This window comes from Malaclemys terrapin, chromosome 4, assembly GCF_027887155.1.
Source record: "Malaclemys terrapin pileata isolate rMalTer1 chromosome 4, rMalTer1.hap1, whole genome shotgun sequence".
Classification (NCBI taxonomy): Eukaryota; Metazoa; Chordata; order Testudines; family Emydidae; genus Malaclemys; species Malaclemys terrapin.
Window position 1 is genome coordinate 68,029,926 of NC_071508.1, and position 10,123 is coordinate 68,040,048.

Below are 10,123 nucleotides of genomic sequence, written 5' to 3' on the forward strand. Positions count from 1 at the left end.
ATTTTTTCCTAGCTGGGCACAATTTAAAATGCTCATCCAGGCTCAATTAATGGCCATTAACTAGACAGGCTGTGATACTTTCAGCATGCCAGTCCTCCTGGTCCAGTCCATGCCTTCATTGGGCCCAGCTCCCAGGCACTTTCAAAGCCCTCCTGCTATTTTAAAATTCTCAACAAATGACATGTAATGCAATTACCAACATAGCATAAAAATAAACAATTATGCGTCAATGTTCGTTTTGTAAGTGTCTTGTACAGGTGAAAAGGGAACACAATCATGATCAGGATTAGTGTCAGGCAATTATGTATTTAAGTAATTAAAACTATCATCCATTACACTGAATGCTCTAAAAATTTCCACATAATTGATGTCAGACTTGTCCAGAGTGGGATTTTTTTTCTTCAGTGAGAAATAATATTTTTCCAAATTTGAAAATGAAGCAGCCTGGCTTTAACAACACCCCTCCATCGCCCCCCAAAAGGAAATCTGTAAATAGTCTTCTAAATAAATGTGGCTTGAAATGTAGTAATTTAGTAAGAATCTTCACAATGTGCATCCAAAATCTATTCTAATGTCGCCAGTAAAAGGCTATAGCTGAGACAGGTACATAGTATCTTCTGAACAAAAGAGCATTAGGGAATACGAATCTGCATGAAGAAATGAAGGATGCTGATTTGTGTGTCAGAATATAAATAAAACTTTTGATTGAGAAATCTATTTTCTCCTTGGTTGGTTTTCACTTGGAACATAGCACAGGCATAAAGATGCTCAGTACCAGTTACAAACACTAAAAGATTGATTACAGAAATGGGGCTTGTTCATACAGCATGGAGCTGATGAATAGGAGGCCTGTAGTTTCATACTGGTCCGCTGATGCTTTACAAGTTATAATTTCTGGACTGGAATCTCAAATGCCTGCTCCACATTCAATATTTAGAGCAGATGCAGTTTGAAAGAGTATGAGGCTTTGTTAATGTTGGGGTAGCTTGTGATACCTTATCCACTCAGGAATATGTTCAGGTGGCTTCTGAGACCTTATTCACTCAGTAGCCTCTGAGACCGTATCCACTTTGTTCCTAAGAACTCAGCTCAACACTGGACTTCGTCACTCAGGCATCTTTATTTGGCATACAGCAAGTCTACGCTGAGTTGGGTATAAGGCATACCACACATTCAAAGTTACACAGCAAACCTCTTCCTTTATATGTTTACAAATTACTTTACATTTACTAAACATTGCATCACACATTTGGGGATTGGCTTGGTTACTTTATAGGTTATAGTATGTTCTGTCCACACACTGCCTATGCTCAACTTTATTTTTTACCTCATCTTTATGCTCCTGACTTATCTTGTTCTTGGTAAATGGTTTCCTGGGTGTTCCACCTCTTATCTTAGCTAGCTCAGACATTCTCTGTCTGAGCTTACTGACCTATTTACCTATTTTAGATAGCAAAAACATTCCGTTTTCAGCCTGCTGATCTATGTACCTCCCTAATCCTGTCTTCCAAAGAATGAGGCCTCCCACATGTTCAATTACTCTTGTCTAGCCATGCCTACAGTTAATATGAGCCATTTTGTTCCAACACTGTATCCACATGTCTTCTAATGCTTAACTGGAAAAGGTTCACCATTCTTAGGCTCCCTCTATACTGCATAAAATCCTATCTGTAACTTACATATGGTGTATTCCCTCCTGATAAAAAGCAAACCAAACAGGGCAAATTAATCTTAGGCAATTTTTCAAAATATTGTTTTATGGACAAACCCCGAGGTCTTCAATCAGTTTTTACTCATCTCTTACTCAGGAAAACTCCCAACATCTGAGTAAGAATGGAAGGAGGGAGGCCTATGCCCTCCAAAAGAGTGAGAGAAGCAAGTCAAGGTTTCCATCCACCTCAGTCCACCCAAAGCCAAGGAACAGATACACTGCCTACCCAAAGAACTGCAGAAATTTTGGCAGAAGGGCAGTGGAGGCAGCAGCAAACTGAACCTCTTTATGTCCTGACTATGGGCCATCCAACTAGTTACCATAGTGCTTAGGTGGATTCACTGGGCAACAGCGTTGGACTCTTAGAACAGACTATCTGGTCCTTGTACAGTCCACATGGCACTAGAGACAAATCTGTTGGGACTAGTTGTTATTCTGACCTGCTTGAAGTCACCAGGACTATTCCTATGCATAACATTAAGCAGGTGTGTGATGGGGTGTACTTGGCCCTTCGGGGCTTGCTGCTGGTGGCTCTGCAGTTCTACTACATCCCACCCTAGGAAGAGCAGCAAAGATGGGTCCTCCAGGCCTGCCTAGAAAGGCTGCGTGGAAGCAGCCAATCAGCCCAGCAGGCTCAGATTAAATAGAGTTGCAGGGCCTGAGCATGTCAGTTCTTGTCTGGGGCTAAAGAAGGGGGCTCTGCTCTGGACAAAAGAGCTTTCCAGGCTGCATTTTCTAAACCTGGGACTGAGAGGTCCTGAAAACTCTAACCCTAGGGTAAAGGCTGAAGCCAAAGGGACCAGGTAGAATGAAACCTGGGGAATGCTAATTAAAGGCAGCACTATGTGGCTGTTGTTTATAAGGTCGCTGGGCTGGAACCTGAGTAGTGGGTGGGCCTGGGTTCTGCCACTGGCAAAGTGATCTAAGCCTGAGACAGGCATAAGGCTTCTTCAGAAGCCCAGGTGAAGGAATGGATTTAAAAGGCCCAGAGATGGGCACTGAAGACCCGGGTGAAGGCAGATAGTTTGGTGAACAGGGAGAGACTCAAAGGAGCACTAGAGGGACGGAAGAGAGAAGTAACCCTCAGGAAGTAGAGGTTGGATCCAGCTTGAGACTGGGATTGGCAAACGTTTGTTTTGGGTTTGTCTTGGACTTGAATACATGGGAAGGGGTCCATTTTGACTGTGGCTTGACTGGAGGGCTAAGCCACTGAAGACCTGTCTAGGAAGGTCGGTAATCTACAGGGGAAATCCAGAAGTGGACAAGGATTGGATACCACACTTAGCTGCTTGTAGGCACTTGGGAGGTGAGTGTTCCTCCCTGCTACACAGTGGTGTTAAACTGACTACCCTCTCAAATTTTGTCTGTATTATTTAATTTGTTTCTTTGTTTAAAAAAATGAATTTTTTTCAGATTTCCAGGGCATGGTGGCTAGTGACAAGATGGCTGTTAAAAATGCAAATTTATTTAAAGATTCCTGCAGCTTTTGATTCTGAGCAGAACAAAGAAAGCATTAGTACTTTTTACATATTAAAAGACTGACTAGGACTCAATTTCCACATGGCTTCATTTAATGGTTTTTGAGATGCACACATCTAAAAATTAGGACTGTGTATCAAAAGATTAGAGAAGCATACTATTGCCTCAGCACCATACAGGGACCACCATTACTGTTTAATTAGCTTTCAATAACTTTGCTATTCATAACAGCACCATTCAGATAGCTGGAATTCCAGTCTCTCCTCTCTAATAATCTGTAGTGGCAAAAAATAGTTCTGCTATGGTGTGATAAACACACAGTCCATTAGCAATTATATTTTTTTTAAAAACTGCTAATAGTTTAGAATGGTATCATTATGACTAATGCTGTTGAACAATATCCTTCTGATCTTTCGTTATCATTTTCATAAGCTCCAATGGCTATCCTATCAAACAGTGGCATTTTGCACTGGTAGACAAGAATATGTGAGCTAACTTAAACTCTACTCTTTCCCAGGATCTTATTTTCAAGGTGCTTTCCAAAAGAGCCCACTCTGAATTCATTACAAGAGTAATGTCAGCTAAAACAGACTATAGCAACGTTTATTTCTTGGCACTGTGGATGACTGAACAACCTAAGTGGACAATTATTGATTATCTGTCTAAACTGATTGATGTTAATTTTAATAATCTTGGATATTTCTCCCCAGCATTGTTTCATAGAGAAGTTAGTAGATTCATCTCTTTATTCTTCCATTAGGGATAACAATATAGACCTTCAGGCTGAAGAGTTAGGAAGATTGCCAAACTACTTATGATGAAAATACAAAAGCATAGAAGTTATTTCACAAAAGTGCTTTTTGTTTTTAGCAGTTGAGCTAGTATAATATTCATTTTCCGATTAATCAAACTCCATGGGATAAACACAGATATCACTGAAAATTCTATAGAACGTAGCTTGATGTGCAGGACAAGTTATGAAATGTCACGTGTTGATGCTGATGTCAATATTACTAAAATGGAGCCATCTTTACCCAGAACCAAATCATCTTACAGAGCATGAACCACAATCCTCCTTTAAGTTTCCATTTGTTGGTATCCCCTGTATTAAAAGAAAAAAGCAACAAGCCTTTTATATCCTAAATAGCATACTAACGTACAGTACCTCCAACAACATCAATTAAATACCAAATTGCTATTCCTAAGGATGATTAATATGGAGTTCAGTTCATTAAGTAATAAACACAGGCCGAAACTAAAAGCCTTCATCTAAATGCCCCTAAACTCTGGGGTAGTTTGTACCCCGATCCAAACTAGGCACCAAACTAAGCCACCTTAGGGCTAGACTTTCCTACAATGTAAGCACACAAATGCACATAAAATTCACCCCATCTGTTAATCAATCAGGCCCCAATCACTGAAGTATTTAAACAACTTTGGGGATTTAATTGAATTCTAGTCTGGCTCATGCATCATAATTGTACAATCTTCATTTTTAATGATGTCACAAAGAGAGAGCGCCCAGTTTGACTCTCAGATCCTAGGATGAGTGTGCAACTTTGTAAAATGAGTAAACTTGGTTTGAAAGATACTGAGAGAAAAATAAAGTCTAAATTTTCAAACATTCACCCAAATTTGGCATGCAAATCCACACACAAGTCCACATTCTCTGGGCATATGCCTGTAGGCATACATACAGCCCTGACCTGCACATGCACATATTGGAGAGTTACACGCTAAGTGCCTGGGCCCTTAGGCATGTGCATATTTGAAAATTTGGGCTTATGTATGGAGTCCTGAGATACCATTTTTACTAATTCACTTTCCATTTCACTTTGACCCCAATCCAGCAAGGAGATCTGTGTGGATAAACTCCTTGTATCTATACAGCAGTCACCAGGGCCCTACAAAGGGACCTAGGTGGATCCAGTTGTAAGATTGGGGGCTTTGATACCACATGAAGTGGTTCTTAACTAGTGCAAAGAAAAACTCTTGTAAATTAGCTAAATCCTAACCATAGCATCTAGAGATTAGAATTGAGAATAGAGCATCACACATTTTGTTTCAACTTCACATCTCTTTCAATCCCAGCATTCAAACAAGACTATTTCATATCAATTTGTTCTACTACAAATGGAACTAATTTGATTGTATTTTTTTATTTACTTTTATGGAAAGGAGATTAGGGTTTCTAATCATATATGGTAAAAACTCATTAGCTATGAAGCCGTCTGCTTTTATTCCATCTCTGGGAAGGAACAGGCTCTTAGTGCCTCACACCTGTAAATGTATTTTTTCTAACTCCTCATTTTCTTCTCTAATTACTTCTTGATCGTGGGGTAAATTCTCTAAGCTGCAGTGGAAAGGAAATCATTGTCTTTTTATCCTCTCTGTGGGGAATTCATTCCACTTGTTTACTGATGTGTGCGGCAGACTGAATAAAATGATTCCTAATTAGCATATATGAAATAATCATTGGTCTATCTGGAGTCATAATTAATGCATTAGGAAGAATTTACCGAGTGTCAAGGAGAAAGACATTAGCATAAATGAGCCTATTTTAGATGGGCTGCAATTGAGAGAATATTTTTCAGTAAGAATGTTTACCAAAATTAAGCAATAATAACATATCAATTTACTAAGAACCATTAGCATGCATGATTTGAACTGTTAACTTTTGCAACTAAGCTCCATTTCCTCCCTTTAAACACCTTGCTAGCCAAAGTATGTTGCTGGCATCTTAATATATTTAAACCACAGCAGACAAAGGGTGAAAAAATCTGTTGTCAGTTTAACAGTTGCTTAAACTGTTATTTACCATCTTCATGGACCTTGAGAAAGCAGATACTGCGTGGGTCTTAAATTCTCCGTTTATGATGAAAATAAGGTTTTATTGCTTAGCATATGCTCCTTCTCAGAGTATAACCTGTAAACAAAAGCAAAATAGGATGTTCATCCTCAAACAGGTTAATGTGTCTAAATAATTTTCACTTCTGTACTGTCAGAGAGATGAAGTGACAAACCTGGGTGTGAGCTTTGAAGATTATCATTCCCATATTCCTTATCAGAGGGATAGTTGTGTTAGTCTTGATCTGTAAAAGCAGCAAAGAGTCCCGTGTAGATTGGTCCAGGCTGAGGTTGAAGGTGGGGTGGAAGCTGTTGAAATCGTGGTGGAATTTTTCCAGAGTCTCCTTCCCATGGGTCCAGATGATGAAGATGTCATCAATGTAGCGTAGGTAGAGAAGGGGTGTGAGTGAACGAGAGCTGAGGAAGCGTTGTTCCAGGTCAGCCATAAAAATGTTGGCATATTCAGGGATACTGTTCCTGACAGCTTGTATTCCATCTGTGTGTGGGATGTTTGTGTAAAGAGCTTCTACATCCCTGATGATGCCACAGCACAACTGGTTGCTGAGCTCTGTGACTTTATCCTCACATACAACTATTTCAAATTTGATGATGATATATACCTCCAGACCAGTGGCACCGCTATGGTCACCCGCATGGCCCCACAATATGCCAACATTTTCCATCAACCTCAGCCTGGACCAGTCTACATGGGAGGTCCACTTCCTAGACACCACGGTGCAAATAAGTGATGGTCACATTAACACCACCCTTTACCGAAAACCCACCGACCGCTATACCTACCTTCATGCCTCCAGCTTCCATCCTGGACACACCACACAATCCATTGTCTACAGCCAAGCACTGAGATACAACCATATCTGCTCCAACCCCTCAGACAGAGACCAACACCTACAAAATCTTCACCAAGCATTCTCAAAACTACGATACCTGCACGAGGAAATAAGGAAACAGATCAACAGAGCCAGACATGTACCCAGAAGCCTCCTACTGCAAGACAAGCCCAAGAAAGAAGCCAACAGAACTCCACTGGCCATCACATACAGTCCCCAGCTAAAACCTCTCCAACGCATCATCAGTGATCTACAACCCATCCTGGACAACGATCCCTCACTTTCACAGGCCTTGGGTGGCAGATCAGTCCTTGCCCACAGACACCCCGCTAACCTGAAGCATATTCTCACCAGTAACTACACACTGCACCATAGTAACTCTAACTCAGGAACCAATCCATGCAACAAACCTCGATGCCAACTCTGCCCACATATCTACACCAGCGACACCATCATAGGACCTAACCAGATCAGCCACACCATCACCGGTTCATTCACCTGCACATCCACCAATGTAATATACGCTATTATATGCCAGCAATGCCCCTCTGCTATGTACATCGGCCAAACTGGACAGTCCCTACGTAAAAGGATAAATGGACACAAGTCAGATATCAGGAATGGCAATATACAAAAACCTGTAGGAGAACACTGCAACCTCCCTGGACAAACAATAGCAGATTTAAAGGTAGCCATCCTGCAGCAAAAAAACTTCAGGACCAGACTTCAAAGAGAAACTGCTGAGCTTCAGTTCACTGCAAATTTGACACCATCAGCTCAGGATTAAACAAAGACTGTGAATGGCTAGCCAACTATAAAAGCAGTTTCTCCTCCCTTGGTGTTCACACCTCAACTGCTAGAAGAGGACCTCATCCTCCCTGATTGAACTAACCTCATTATCTCTAGCCTGACTCACTCTTGCTTGCATATTTATACCTGCCTCTGGAAATTTCCACTACACGCATCTGATGAAGTGGGTATTCACCCACGAAAGCTCATGCTCCAATACATCTGTTAGTCTCTAAGGTGCCACAGGACATATTCTTTAGTTACTTTTCTGTAGATCTGGGACCTAGCCTAACAAATCTGATAGTTTGCAGCTTTTAATTTCTAGACAAAGAATGGGGAGGAGTGTGATACTTAAAAAGTTAAGAAGCTCGCTTCTGGAAAATATCATATGTGGATACACAACAAGCAGGACATCATTTCAGACCTAACTTTTACTATAAATAATGATCTAAAGAGGTGCGATATGCACATAAGCACTACATACACACACCTCTTGAGTTTCTTGAATCACTGGTTCAACTATAATAAACTGATTGAAAATAGCAGGCCTGATTCTGATCTCACTTACTCTAATATAAGTCACTGGGCTTACACTAGTTTTACACTGGTGTAACTTCAGTGACTTAGGAGAGATCAGAATGACCTCCAGAATGTAATATTGCCTCAAAACTGTTAGCCTGTGTCTCATCTCAGTTTCTACAGTTTAAACCTGGAGTAACGCCACTGAAGTACAGAAACAGTTTCTCCTCCCTTGGTGTTCACACCTCAACTGCTAGCAGAGCACCTTACCCTCCCTGATTGAACTAACCTCGTTATCTCCACACTGATATATACCTGCCTCTGGAGATTTCCATTACTTGCATCTGAAGAAGTGAGGTTCTTACCCACGAAAGCTTATGCTCCCAGTACTTCTGTTAGTCTCAAAGGTGCCACAGGACCCTCTGTTGCTTTTTACAGATTCAGACTAACACGGCTACCCCTCTGATACTTGCCACTGAAGTAGTGCAAAACCAGTGTACATCCAAGAAGCATCATGGCCAGGGAGTAAACAGCCCACATTCAGATTGCAATGGTCCATCTGACATTTCCTTCCATTGATCCCATCTTCTTTATATTTTGTTGTCTGGGTGCGACAGTCATGTTGGGTTTCCTTATGTTACATGTTTGCTGGAGTTTTTGTTTTAGGTTCTTTGCTAGAGATATTTAAGCTAGAGCATCAGGACTGAAATATGGAGCACTTTTCATGAGCTGCATGTGAGTGAGGCTGTTGGAAATGATAAATTATGCAGATCCTACTTGTCTGTAGCTGTAGGAAGTGTAGTCTTTCCCTAGCTAAATTTAGAGCTAATAATTGTTTAGTCAGTCATATTACTATTTGTGCTTGGTCGAATGCTTTACAGGATCAATAGTAACATGACATGCAAGATATATTGACAAGATCTGTTTTTATAGCTAGAAAATCCTACATATTGATTTTAAAAACAGCCACTTTTTGAAGTGAAGTGGAAAAGTGTGTGTGGGGTGGGGGGAGAAAAGTAATCACGCTAAGCGATGTTATATATAGTTCAAATGAATATAGGAATTCAATTTACTGTATAGGGTCATTGCACGGGTTAAAGAAAAACAAAGGGCAAGGGAAAATTGGAAGATCCAGTCATGTGCTGGTGGGGGAGGAGGCGGGGAAATCCTATTTTAGTATATCTTGTTGCTTTTGTTGCATTCATAGACATAATATATTTAGTAATACAATTCTTTTTTGACCTTTTCTAATCAAGCTGGGAGTCTTGATACTTTGGGGTGTATATGTGGAATGAATTAGATATTCCATAGCCACCTATTTTATTTGTGCCTGTCCTGGATGAACTAGAGTATCGCTACCAGGACATCAGTGGACGCTATATTTCCAGAATTACATGTAAGCCATTGTAGGTGCTGCTAACAAACACCATACCTTCCACTGACACTTGGGCCCTGTGATAAATGGTGTAGCAAAATAAGGCTATTTCCTCCAGAAAGGTCAATGGCCAAAGAACCGATTAGCAGAGCAGCCGCTTATGGAGACATGTTAGTGTGAGGGAATAAAGAATTTGCTTCATTTTTCTCTTTCGCATCCATGCGGTAAACTAAGAAGCAAGAAGGGGGAGAAGTCTACTGGTCTGATCCAGGCCAAAGAGCCATCTCAGTGGCTGCTGAATAGTGGAAACTCCTTGGGTGATAAATCCCACTGAAGTGGGAAACTGTCATTATCCCGCTGGGGTAAGAACTGATGCCTGTGAAATCCAGCAGCCACAAAAGTTATTATCCATTCTAGAGTGTTCTTACACTTTCAGGAGAAGGCTAATTTTTAGGCAATATATACATAGTATGGGATTTTCCATCCTCATCAGTAAAAGTCAGAGGTCTTGTCAACATATGGCATTTAGGATCAGAGGAATGAATTTGTGGT

At 40.7% G+C, this 10,123-nt stretch overlaps 1 long non-coding RNA gene across 1 annotated transcript; it reads right to left on the reverse strand.

Annotated features, from left to right (window-relative positions):
* Window positions 1-4,122: 4,122 nt before the first annotated feature.
* Window positions 4,123-6,299, reverse strand: LOC128835874 (uncharacterized). The gene is made up of 3 exons (XR_008444708.1): window positions 6,214-6,299; window positions 6,009-6,116; window positions 4,123-4,292 (listed from the first exon to the last, which is right to left on the reverse strand). It is a non-coding gene; the product is annotated as an uncharacterized LOC128835874 (long non-coding RNA).
* Between the last annotated feature and the right edge of the window lie 3,824 nt (window positions 6,300-10,123).